The 14,164-nt window shown below is 43.8% G+C and overlaps 1 pseudogene; it reads left to right on the forward strand.

Moving 5' to 3' along the window:
- Positions 1-253: 253 nt before the first annotated feature.
- LOC137347485 (jerky protein homolog) lies at positions 254-5,639 on the forward strand (annotated as a pseudogene).
- The last annotated feature ends 8,525 nt before the right edge of the window (positions 5,640-14,164 follow it).

Genomic DNA, 14,164 nt, shown 5'->3' on the forward strand with positions numbered 1-14,164 from the left:
TAGACACATATAATGCTGACTTTGCCTCCATCGGATGATAGCCACAGGGAGATGAGGTGCTCCGAGGTTGCTACTGGTGCCTCATTGACTGTGTCAGCCGGTTGCTCACTACGAAGCCTACTCCATGCTCACAGTGATCTTCAGCGGTCTTTCCTTGCTAGTAGAAGGTGTAATTAGCCATTTGCGTAGAGCCTGTGTTGGCGAATCTGGTTTCTTGTAGAGCGGCAATGTTGATACTAAACTTGTATAGCTCATGGTCAATCAGGGCTGTCTTGCATACACTTGCTATGGATTTTGGGTAGTTGCTTATTCCAGGACACAGAGTCCTCACATTCCAGCTTCCAAAGTGAAAGGTTACCTTTCTCTGTTTGCTGCGTAGCCTAGACATCTGCACCCCCTCTCGAACTTCTGCTGCTGATATTAAACTCCAGCTCAGTTATAGAATCATAGAAAGTTTACGGCACACAAAGAGGCCACTTGGCCCATCACCTGGCCGAAAAGCAATCCACCCGGTCTAATCCCACCTTCCAGCATTTGGTCCGTAGCCCTGCAGATGACGGCACTTGAGGTGCATATCCAGACTCCACCACCCTCTGGATGAAAAAGATTTTCCTCATCTCCCCTCTAACCTTTCTATCAATTACTTTAAATCTATGCCCCCTAGTCACTGACCTCTCTGCTAAGATAAATAGGCCCTTCAACTCCACTCTATCCAGGCCGTTCAAAATTTTGTACATTTCAATCAGCTCTCCCCTCAGCCTTCTCTGTTCCAAGGAGAACAACCCCAGCCTATCCAATCTTTCCTCAAAGCTGCATTTTCCCAGTCCCAGGAACATCCTCATAAATCTCCTCTGTACCCTCTCTAGTGCAATTACAGCCTTTCTGTAATGAGGTGACCAGAACTACTCACACTACTCAAGTTGTGGCCTAACCAATGATTTATACAGGGGTTCATATTCTGGATATCTGTAAAATGAATCAACCTTGGTGGAAACAAACAGCGTGTTGTGTTCTTTATTTCTACAAGAGGAGACTGATTAATGTCCTGTTACTGACTGATCCATTTTTGGGCCTTTTTGCTAATTCTAGATTATTTCAGTTCTCAGACATGGACAAGTCCAAGCTCCCCATCCCTTCCAGAGTCCCTCTCCTAGCGTCGGTATCCGGGGAAGGTATCGGTAATACGTCTGGGATCACAAAACACAAAACCCAGTCTGTTAATCACTTTCAGCTATTGGACTTAGTGTGTTTCCCACAGCATCTTTCTCACCTTCGATGTGTCAATAGAGGATCACACCTGCAAACCAGGTTTTACATTTAAATCCACTCAGGAAATTTATTTAACAGGAGCCCTTAGGTCTCTGAAGGTGCCAACATTATAAACCCACAGCTAAACCTGTAGGCAGTTAGTTCAAATCATTTCAATCACATGTTTAAAATTAAATTGGGTTTATGTTGGGACAATTTTTACATTTTTGTATAAATTAGCATTTCTGCTGTGCTCAACTCAGCCTTTTCCTAACATTCGCAGTAAGGAGTCGGTGATATCACACAAATGGAAGATCAGTGGGGCTTTAAGTCAGCAGTTGACTCACACCAGGATGTTAATGTTGTTCTTCTCCACCGTCAGCTTCACGGACCCTGATTGGAAATGACTGGGAACATTGGTCCAATTGTGTTCTGTATGAAGTCACAGTCCTGGGTTCACCTTGGGTGTTGTGTTGAACTTGGAGTGACAGCTACTCTGTGTCTGAGATAGAGAATCAATGTCAACGTCACAGAAAATGAGACTGAATGAGTTAGAGATGGAGACAAAGAGACAGAAAAAGGGTGATAGGTGGACAGAGAGAGTGAAAGAGAGAGAGAGGCTGACAGAGTAAGTGAGAGTTAGAGACCAGTGTGTGAGACAGACGGTCTCAAAAACAGAAAGAGTGAGACAGAGACAGACAGAGTGAATTTCAAAACATGAGATTGATATATTTTTGTTGGGTGAGGTTATCAAGGGACAAGAAAGGCACACTGGGAGGTGATATAAAGCCAAATTAAACTCCGATGTATCATTTTCATTAATTAACTTTTCAATGAGACTCCGTGGATATTTCCTTATGGGTTACCACAGTTCCAAAGATCTCTTAGCTTCTCTAATGGCTGCTTTTGTCTCCCCTCGACTGCGGGTGATATTTGTCCCTCTTCTCCCAGAAACTGAATCCATCTGGTTCCAATTGGGATTCAATGTAAGACAGTTTGGGGAGTCAGGCATCATTCACCCCTAGACCTATACTGGTAGGTAAAACCCAAGACAGTTCCTTAGTAAGGATTTCTCTGGTTCCTCACTATGTATCTGTCAGGATACTGAAATCCAGCTTTCTTACAGCCCTCTCCTGGAGGCCCCACTCCCTAAGCCTACAGCCTTCAGTAGGGACAGTGGTGGAGTTTCACAGTAGGAGTGATCCCAGAGTAACTGTCAGGATCGCACCCCTGTGGATGTTCCAGGTTGTATATTTTTAGTTATCCTGGTGTCAGTAAAACAGGGAATTCCTGGAAACACGCTGCAGGTCCTTCTTTATCTGGAGATCTGTTGTATAATTGTACCAGCAGTTAACAGGCTCCTGTGAACTCTTCCGTCTGTTATTTCAATGCAGACTTTAACCAATCTATTTTAAATAAGTTTATTTTAAATGAGTTAACACCTGCCTTAAAATGGTAGATTCAGAACTGTCACACAAACACGTTAAATCTTTGTAGAATAATTACCACATTCATTTTCAGACTGCAAAATTAAACCTGCTGTTTTGCTTTTGGTCGGGAACAGATCACAATCTCTGATTGACAGCACATTTTCAGCATTCACTGTTGTTCTTCCTGACACTAAACACAGTTGTAAAGGAGCCTTCTGTTCTGTGCTCAGGAGCTCTGAACCATGGAAGAGAGCAGCTGGGAGACTTTTTCTTACAGGCCTCAGGATTAACCTGCACGGGGACTTTGCTTCAGTAAAGAGAGATGAGAAAGACCAATGCAGTTTGTCCCTCTCATTGTGATCCTGATGGACTGTGTCCAGGCTGAAGTTCTGTTCCTACCGTATGATCTTGCCCCCAGATTGTTCTTTCTGAGCTGCAGCCTGGTGATGCTGAACACGCAGGTGGGAAAGATAAAAATCTACAACAATGTGTTGAACACAAAGCTGGTTTATTTGACATTTAAGCAGAATGTTAAACTCCAGCCCAGTTATAGGGATTATTCATAGCAGAAACAAATCCCAACTGTCATAATAGAAACATAGAAAAGTTATAACACAGAAGGAGGCCATTCAGCCCATCATATCTGCACTGGCCGTTAAGAGTTATGTAGCCTAATCCCAGCTTTCCAGCTCTTGGTCTGTAGCCTCATAGGTTACAGCTCTTCAATTGCAAATCCAAGTACTTTTTAAATGTGATAAGATGTTGCCTCTACCATCCTTTCAGGCAGTGAGTTCCAGATATCAACCGCCCCAACCCTCTGGGTGAAAAGATTTCTCAACTGTTTTCTAATCTATGCCCACTGGCTATTGACCTCTGATAATTGAAACAGCTCCTTCCTATCCACTCTATCTCAGGCCCTCATAATTTTAAACACCTCAGCCTCCTCTGTTCCAAAGAAAACAACTCTAGCCTAACCAATCCTTCCTCACAGCTAAAATTGTCCAGTCCAGGCAAGATCCTTGTGAATCTCCTCTGTACTTGAATGCAATCACATCCTTCCTGTCTTGAGGTGACCAGAACTGCACACAGTACTCCAGCTGTGGTCTAACCAGTGTTTTATATAGTTGCCGTCTAACCTCCCAGCTCTTATATCCTATGCCTTGACCAATAAAAGCAAACATTAGTTATACCTTCTTAACCACCTTATCTACCTGTCCAGCCACCTTCAGGAATTTGTGGACATGCAATCCAAGGGCCCCTCTGTTCCTCTACACCTCAGTATCCTACAATTTATTGTGTTTTCCCTAGCCTTTTTTGCTCTCCCCAAATGCATTACCTCACTTCTCCAGATTGAATTCCATTTGCTGTTTTCTGCCCACCTGACCAGTCCATTGATATCTTTCTGCAGTCCACAGCTTTCTTCCTCACTATCAACCACACAGCCACTTTTTGTCTCATCTGTAAATTTCTTAATCATGCCCCTACATTTAAGTCTAAAGCATTGATATATACAACGAAAGCTTTATTATCTGGCACTTTAACAACCGGAAAGCTCTATTATCCAGAATTTCTGAAAACTTCCAAGGCTTGTCTCCCAATGCTGAGTTTTCCCGAGTGCAGCAGATTATTCTGGACATTGTTGCTGCCGCTGGTCATCTTAGTGACACTGCTGGAAGTCCATCTCGTTGTGTCGCTGTGCTTATGCAGTATTGTGATTTATCTCCCCATCCACCCATTATGGCATCTAATAAAGCACTAACAGGAAAAGGGGAAAGCAAAAAAGGGCTGTGTTGAAGCTACACCAGAAAATAGACATTTGCAGGTGCCTTGAAAAAGGTGAGAATTGTAATGTGTTGATGAATGAATATATTGGTTCATCAACCATATACAACAACCATGTTCAAAAACACCAGTTGTTGAAATTCTTTGCTAGGTCCAAGACTAATAAAGCTGTTGAACCACGCCGTACTTTATGAAACCTAAATTATGAATTGTATGAATGGTTTTCATTGAAATGCTCCAAGATTGCTCCAGTCTCAAAGGCAAAGACTTTGATCAGCAAATGGAATTGACTGAACCATGTGCATTTTCCGATGGAGGACTTTATTACTTTAAATGGAATAAGAAGGCTCGATGTGACTGGTGAACAAAAATCAGCTGACCATGAAGCTGCAGAAAAATGTTGTGATTTCTTTAATAAATGAATTGCTAACCATGATCTATCCCCAGAACACGTTTGTAACGCAGATGAAACAGGCCTATTTTGTCGCTGTTTTCCTAATTCTACCCGAGCTGCTGCAAGTGAATCTAGTGCTGCAGGTTTTAAGCAAAATAACTGTGCTTGCATGGGCTAATGCTGCAGGAACGCATTGAGTGAAGCTTTTGGCAATTGGCAAATATAATCATCCTCGAGCATTTAAAGGTATAAAACATTTACCTGTTGATTACAAAGCATAAAGTAATGTATGGATAGAGAAATATTTTTTTTATGATTGGTTTTACTATGTTTTTGTACCTGCAGTGAAAGAACATTTTGGAAAAGTAACAAAACCTGAAGATAGCAAAGCTATTCTTTTATTAGACAATTGTCAAGCTCACTCTCTTGAATCAAAGTTCATGTCCAGTAATATTTTTACCGTCTTCCTGCCTGCCAATGTTCCTCATTGATTCAACCAATGGACCAGGACATCATCCAGAATATGAAATGTTTTTACAGGAGAGATTTCCTAAGAGAGTTAATCAATCATGAAGGCACAATCCAAAACTTTCCATCAAATTATAACATTAAAGATGCAATTTTCAATGTGGCTTGTGCGTGGAATTTGGTTAAAGGTGAAACATTAAGGAGAGCTTGGAGAAAGCTGTGGCCCAGTGTTATGTTTTACAGAAGTGTCTTCTGAGGAAGAGGAATTTGAAGGTTACAATGTTTATCATAAAAAATTAAAAATCACAAATTCTTGACATGCTGAGGGATGTTCCTTTTACAAACCCAATCAAACAGCTCAGTGAAAATGATGTAGAAGATTGGGTTGAAGCTGACAAGGAGGTTGAAGTGACACATGTTGTTAGTGATGTGGAAATAATAGTGTCCGGAATCCTGAGAAGTTTAAGGAAACTGAAGAAGATTCTGCAGAAGAAGATTTTAGTGAGGAATAGAAAATAACTTGGACTAATGCTGCTTCAGCACCTTCTACATCTAGTGCTTTAGTGTAATTTATACATTAACTTTACTGTTGCTCAGGAATTCGATGCGTCATTACTGCCTCAAGATTTCTGTAGTATACATCGTGTTCTTTGCATGTAATCATTTCTCTTCAAATCAGAGCTATTGATTTGTATTGCCTTTGTAGCACGACTCTTGATTACCCAGAATTTGATTACCCGGCACCACTCAGGACCAGCGTATGCTGGATAACAAAGCTTTTATTCTTCTCTTTCTTTCTTTTGGGCCTCCTTATCTTGAGAGACAATGGATACGCGCCTGGAGGTGGTCAGTGGTTTGTGGAGCCGCGCCTGGAGTGGCTATAAAGGCCAATTCTAGAGTGACAGGCTCTTCCACAGGTGCTGCAGATAAATTTGTTTGTCGGGGCTGTTGCACAGTTGGCTCTCCCCTTGCGCCTCTGTCTTTTTTCCTGCCAACTACTAAGTCTCTTCGACTCGCCACATTTTAGCCCTGTCTTTATGGCTGCCCGCTTTTACAGTAGCACAAAAAGCAAGGGACCTGGTACTGAGCCCCGTGGAACCCCACTGGAAACAGGCTCCAGTCATGGTTCAGTTCTGGATGTGATTAACAGCAACAATAACACAGACTCCAACTCCTGCAGTTATATGTGAAATCGCTGGTGTTTCAGCAGATGGGATGACTGAGTGAATTCTGGGATGACTGAGTGAATTCTTTCCCACACTCAGAGCAGGATGAATGGCCTCTCCACTGTGTGAATGTGCTGGAAAACTGTTGGTCTGTTACCGGGAGAAAGGCCCGCAGCTGCAAACATGGCACCTGGAGGTGATTAAACAGATTTATAGCCTATACTGGGTGCTTCTGAAGCTTCCCCGCCCATCCAGTTCCCATTTCTCCTCCAGACAATCCATGAGCAGTCCCCACTTCTCCATTTACAGATGTTCCCTGTCCAGTCCCCATTTCTCCTCCATTTATAAACGTTCCTTGTCCAATTCCCATTTCCCCTCCATTTAAAGACACTCCCTGGCCAGTCCCCATTTCTCCTTCCTTTCCAGGTGCTCCCTGACCAATCCCTTTCTGTTCCATTTACAGATGCTCCCTGACCAGCTCCCATTTCTCTTCTATTTAGAGACACTCCCTAACCAGTCCCCAGTTCTTCTCCATTTAGAGACAGTCCCTGATCAGTCCCCATTTCTCGACAATTTAGAGACACCCTGATCGGTCTTCATTTCTCCTCCATTCTGCCTCCTGGATTTTGGGACAGTTTCTGCTCTCGGCTCTTTGTTGAGTTTTGGGCTGGAGGGAAGCGGTGAAAGCCAATGCTGGGGGTTGATCTTGTTGTTTGTTGTGCTTTTGTTGTTGAGTTTGTCTCCTGGCTCCGCACTCGGTGTGTCTGCGGCCTGTGAGCTCTGGGTTTTATTAACCCATCTTCCTCTCACCTGCTGGAACCATATTCGGGAGAGCCACTTGTGCAGGAAGTTTTGTCAATTGTGGCAGGTTGAGCTCCGGGTTTTGGAACTTGAGTGGAAGCTGGCGACACTGCGGTGCATTCGTGAGGATGAGAGCTACGTGGAGAGCACATTTATAGATGTGGTCACCTCACAACTTTAGAGTATGCAGGGAGAGAGGGAATGGGTGACCACCAATCAGTCAAAAAGAATCAGGCAGGAAGTGCAGGAAACCCCTGAGTGCATCTCACTCTCCACCAGGTATTCAGTTCTGAACACTGAGGAAAGTGATGCTTCACCTGGGAAGTGCAGCCAGAGCCAAGTCCATGGCACCACAGGTGGCTCAGCTGCACAGTGAGGTACAGGGAAGACTGGAAGAGCCATAGTGATAGGTAATTCAATAGTCAGGGGAACAGGCAGGCGTTTCTGTGACTGCAGACATGAATCAGGATGGTTTGTTGCCTCCCTGGTGCCAGGGTCAAGGATGCCACTGAGCAGCTGCAGAGCATCCTGAAGGGGAGGATGAACAGCCAGCAGTCATGGTCCACATTGGAACCAATGATATAGGTAGAAAGAGGGATGTGGTCCTTCAGTCAGAATTTAGGGAGGTAGGTAAGAAATTAGCAAGCAGGACCTCAAAGGTAGTAATCTCTGGATTACTCCCAGTGCCACGTACAAGTGAGTATAGAAATAGAAGGAAATGGCAGATGAATATGTGGCTAGAAAGATAGTGCAGGAGAGAGGACTTTAGATTCCTGGGACATTGGGACTGGCTCTGGGGAAGATGGGACCTGTACAGGCCAGACGGGTTGCTTCTGAACAGAGCCAGGACTGAGTTCCTTGCGGGACATTTAGCTAGTGCTGTTGGGGAAGGTTTAAACTAGTTTGGCAGGGTGATGGGGACCTGAGGGTAGACTCAGCTGGGACAAAATCAGAAATGAAAATGGAAGGCAGCAAATTAATGGATGAGTCTGGAAGACAGAGGAAATAAAGGTTAGAAAATAAAAAAAAGAGTTTGGCATTGAGGAAGGGTATCTATTTCAGTGCAAGGTGTATAGCAAATAAAGTAGATCATAAGATCATAAGAACTAGGAGCAGGAGTAGGCTGTCCGGCCCCTCGAGCCTGCTCTGCCATTCAATAAGATCATGGCTGATCTTTTCGTGGACTCAGATCCACTTACCCGCGCTCTCACCGTATCCCTTAATTCCTTTATTGTTCAAAAAGATATCTACCTTAGCTTTAAAAACGTTTACTGAAGAAGCGTCAACTACCTCACTGGGAAAGGAATTCCATAGATTAACAACCCTCTGGGTGAAGGAGTTCCTTCTTAATTCAGTCCTAAATCTGCTCCCTCTAATCTTGAGGCTATGCCCTCTTGTCCTAGCTTCACCTGCCAGTGGAAACATCCTCTCTACTTGTATCTTATCTATTCCCTTCATAATTTTATATGTTTCTATAAGATCCCCCCTCATTCTTCTGAATTCCAATGAATATAATCCCAATCTACTCAGTCTCTCCTCATAAGCCAACCCCCTCAACTCCGGAATCAACCTAGTGAACCTCCTCTGCACCCTCTCCAGTGCCAGTACATCTTTTCTCAAGTAAGGAGACCAAAACTGCACACAGTACTCCAGGTGCGGCCTCACTAGTACCTTATACAGCTGCAACATAACCTCTTTGCTTTTAAACTCAATCCCTTTAGCAATGAAGGACAAAATTCCATTTGCCTTCCTAATTACTTGCTGTACCTGCAGACCAACCTTCTGTGATTCATGCACAAGGACACCTAGGTCCCTCTGCATAGCAGCATGCTGCAACTTTTTACCATTCAAGTAATAATCCTTTTTACTCTTACTCCTACCGAAATGAATGACTTCACATTTATTAACATTGTATTACATCTGCCAGACCTTTGCCCACTCACTCAATGTATCTATGTTCCTCTGCAAAGTTTCACAGTCATCTGCACACTTTGCTCTGCCACTCATCTTAGTGTCATCTGCAAACTTTGACACCCTACACGTGGTCCCCAACTCCAAATCATCACTTCTGACTGGACTGGGATGTGCGCTAGGTGCAAGACTTCGGTTTTCTGGGTAGTATGTTGCAATCTGAGTTGACACTGATGCAAGTTGTTATTTTAAAACCTATATAAATTCTGTTTAATTGGAACAAAGGAAAGTAAAGGACTGGAAAAACTCTGCACACTTTCTGGCCATTTTCAGAGTATCAGAGCGGAATTGTATGCCTGCAAATTACCCAGATGTTCTATTTGATGGATTACTTTAAATTTCCTTTCTCATGTATGTACACTGTATTTTAACTGGGGCAGTGGACAGGTGGTCACTCTCTTTTCCTGTGGCACACTCAGACTAGCTGTTAGGTATGTGAAAACAAGCAGTAGTGACTTCGCTTTTCTCCTGTCCTGTAATGCAGTAACTGGGTTTTTCTTGTATATACCCTTACTTGTGATTGGAAACTTGTGCTCTAGGGAATGTCTGGCTTTTGTTCAAGATGTCTGTCTGTCTCCTGCTATAACCTCTCCCTCTTCCACCCAGCTATGCTTCAAATTGGATCTTGTCCTGTGAGGAATCACAAGAAATGAAACTGCATCCTGTGACTCTAATGCTACTTTATTTTAAGTACAGTTTTCATTCAACTTTATTTCTGGTGTTTATCATTTTATCGTTCAGAGGTATTCTGTCCATATCATGGTGTCAAGCTGATGCAGAGTTGCTCCTTAGCAGTGCGAAAGACAATAGGATCTTATGCTGGAATCCCAACACTGGAGAGGTGAGTGACAGTCACATACAGTAATTATTCAGTCTGGTGATACACTATATGTAATGGAACTGAATTTTTATGACTCCGGATGATATAAAACACTACTACTGTATAAGCCACAGTAGTTGATCAGTTAATTGAAATGAATTGTTCTTTCGAGTTCAAGTAACACCAGCCTAATTTTGCTAACTCTTACAGACTAGTGCAAGGACTGTTTTGATCATACACTGTGTTGCTGTTAATTGATTTCAGGTGGTCTACGAGCTGCCAACAAGCAGTCAGTGGTGCTTTGACGTCCAGTTTCTCTTTTTCTTTTGGGCCTCCTTATCTCGAGAGACAATGGATACGCGCCTGGAGGTGGTCAGTGGTTTGTGAAGCAGCGCCTGGAGTGGCTATAAAGGCCAATTCTGGAGTGACAGGCTCTTCCACAGGTGCTGCAGAGAAATTTGTTTGTTGGGGCTGTTGCACAGTTGGCTCTCCCCTTGCGCCTCTGTCTTTTTTCCTGCCAACTACTAAGTCTCTTCGACTCGCCACAATTTAGCCCTGTCTTTATGGCTGCCCGCCAGCTCTGGCGAATGCTGGCAACTGACTCCCACGACTTGTGATCAATGTCACACGATTTCATGTCGCGTTTGCAGACGTCTTTATAACGGAGACATGGACGGCCGGTGGGTCTGATACCAGTGGCGAGCTCGCTGTACAATGTGTCTTTGGGGATCCTGCCATCTCCCATGCGGCTCACATGGCCAAGCCATCTCAAGCGCCGCTGACTCAGTAGTGTGTATAAGCTGGGGATGTTGGCCGCTTCAAGGACTTCTGTGTTGGAGATATAGTCCTGCCACCTGATGCCAAGTATTCTCCGAAGGCAGCGAAGATGGAATGAATTGAGACGTCGCTCTTGGCTGGCATACGTTGTCCAGGCCTCGCTGCCGTAGAGCAAGGTACTGAGGACACAGGCCTGATACACTCGGACTTTTGTGTTCCGTGTCAGTGACGTCCAGTGGTGCCCTCCAAATCCAGCAGTCCTCTCAGCTGCATCCTTCGATGGGCGGATTAGTGTTTATTCTGTAATGGGAGGGAGTCTGGAGGCACAGAAACAAAACCATGTTGACAAAGTAAGGTCTCAGAAACAACAATATGATGATGCCCAGATAATCTGTTTTGGTGATGTTGATTAAGAGATAAATATTGACCAGGACACTGAGGATCTCCCCTACTCCTCCTAAGTAGTTTTGTGTGATCTTTTACATGCACCTGAGAGGGCAGACGAGGCCTCTGTTTCATGTTGCATCCGAAAGATGGAGCCTCTGACAATGCTGCACTCCCTCAGTGCTGCACGAGAGTGTCAGCCTTGATTTTTATGCTCAAATCTCTGGCGTGTGAACTTGAACACTCAACTTTTTGGCTGAGGTGAGAGTGCTACTGATTAGGCTACAGTTGACCCAGCATACGAATGTCATTAAAGTGAGAAGCATTGGAAGAACTCAAAACCACAAATGTTGAATATGTGGCATTAACTTTGATCAAATAATTAAAACTAGAATTTTGAAAATCCCTGAAGGTTGCTACCCAGGTTAATAGGGCTGTTAAGAAGGCATATGGTGTGTTAGCTTTTATTAGTAGGGGGATCGAGTTTCGGAGCCACGAGGTCATGCTGCAGCTGTACAAAACTCTGGTGAGACCGCACCTGGAGTATTGCATGCAGTTCTGGTCACCGCATTATAGGAAGGATGTGGAAGCTATGGAAAGGGTGCAGAGGAGATTTACTAGGATGTTGCCTGGTATGGAGGGAAGGTCTTACGAGGAAAGGCTGAGGGACTTGAGGTTGTTTTCGTTGGAGAGAAGGAGGAGGAGAGGTGACTTAATAGAGACATATAAGATAATCAGAGGGTTAGATAGGGTGGATAGTGAGCGTCTTTTTCCTCAGATGGTGATGGCAAACACGAGGGGACATAGCTTCAAGTTGAGGGGTGATAGATATAGGACAGATGTGAGAGGTAGTTTCTTTACTCAGAGAGTAGTAAGGGCGTGGAACGCCCTGCCTGCAGCAGTAGTAGATTCGCCAACTTTAAGGGCATTTAAGTGGTCATTGGATAGACATATGGATGAAAATGGAATAGTGTAGGTCAGATGGTTTCACAGGTCGGCGCAACATCGAGGGCCGAAGGGCCTGTACTGCGCTGTAATGTTCTAAAAAAATATATAAATTGTAAATAATTGCGGTCCCAACACCGATCCCTGAGGCACACCACCAGTGACTGATTGCCAACCAGAATGGCACTCATTTATCCCCACTCTCTGCTTCCTGTTAGTCAGTCAATCCTCTGTCCATGCTAATACTTTACCCCTAACGCCATGCATCCTTATCTTACGCAGCAGCCTCTTGTGTGGCACCTTGTCGAAGGCCTTTTGGAAATCTAGGTACACCACATCCACTGGGTCCCCATTGTCCACCTTGCTCGTAATGTCATCATAGAATTCCAAAAGACATGTCAAGCATGACCTGCCCTTCATGAACCCATGCTGCGTCTGCCCAACGGGACAATTTCTATCGAGATGCCCTGCTATTTCTTCCTTGATAATAGACTCAAGCATCTTCCCCACTACAGAGGTTAAGCTAACCGGTCTATAATTCCCCATCTTTTGTCTACCTCCCTTTTTAAACAGTGGCATCACATCTGCTGTTTTCCAATCTGCTGGGACTACCCCAGAGTCCAGCGAATTCTGGAAAATTACCGCCAGTGCACCTGCTATCTCTCCCGCCATCTCTTTTAGTACCCTGGGATGCATTCCATCAGGGCCAGGAGACTTATCAATCCTTAGCTCCATTAGCTTGCCCAACACTACCTCTTCCGTAATAATGATTGTTTCCAGGTCCTCACCTACGTTCGTCTCTTTGTGAATTACTGGCATGTTATTAATGTCCTCCGCTGTGAAGACCGATACAAAATACCTGTTCAATGCCTTGGCCATTTCATCGTATCCCATAACTAAATTCCCCTTCTCATCCTCTAAAGGACCAACGTTTACTTGAGCCACTCTTTTTCGTATTATATATTTATAGAAACTTTTGCTATCAGTCTTTATATTCTGTGCTAGTTTTTTCTCATATTCTATCTTACTTTTCTTTATAGCTCTTTTTGTGGCTTTCTGTTGACCTTGAAAGTTTTCCCAATCTTCTAGTTTCATGCTGTTTTTGGCCACTTTGTATGCCTTCTCTTTCAATTTGATAGCCTCCCTTATTTCCTTAGACACCCATGGCAGATTACCCCTTTTCTTCCAGTCCTTCCTTTTCACTGGAATATACTTTTGCTGAGCACTTTGAAAAATTGCTTTGAAAGTCCCCCACTGCTCGTCAACTGTCCCACCATAAAATCTTTGTTTCCAGTCTACTTTAGCCAAGTCCTCCCTCATTCTATTGTAGTCCCCCTTGTTCAAGCGCAGGACCCTGGTATTGGATTTTATCTTCACACTCTCCATCTGTATTCTAAATTCAACCATACTGTGATCACTCCTTCCAAGAGGATATTTAACTGTGAGGTCACACAGGACTAGATCGAGGATAGCTTGCTCCCTCGTCGGTTCCATTACATACTGTTCAAGAAAACTATCACGGATACACTCAGCGAACTCCTCCTCAAGGCTACCCTGACTGAGCTGGTTCGACCAATCTACATGTAGATTAAAATCCCCCATGATAATTGCCGTACCATTTTTACAGGCGTTAGTTATTTCTTTGTTTATTGCCCGCCTCCATGTGATGTTATTATTTGGTGGCCTATAGACTACGCCTATCAAGGACTTTTTCTTCTTAGAGTTTCTAATTTCCACCCAAATGGATTCAACCTCATTCTCCATAGAACCTATATCATCTCTCAGCACCGCCCTGATGTCGTCCTTGAATATCAGAGCTACACCACCTCCCTTACCTTCCTGTCTGTCCTTCCAAATAGTCTGGTACTCCTGGATACTTAACTCCCAGTCATGAACAACCTGTAACCATGTCTCTGTAATGGCTATCAAATCATATTCATTCGCGAAGATTTGTGCCGTTAACTCATCAACCTTGTTA

The sequence above is a fragment of the Heterodontus francisci genome, chromosome 32, assembly GCF_036365525.1.
Source record: "Heterodontus francisci isolate sHetFra1 chromosome 32, sHetFra1.hap1, whole genome shotgun sequence".
In the NCBI taxonomy this organism is placed as follows: Eukaryota; Metazoa; Chordata; class Chondrichthyes; order Heterodontiformes; family Heterodontidae; genus Heterodontus; species Heterodontus francisci.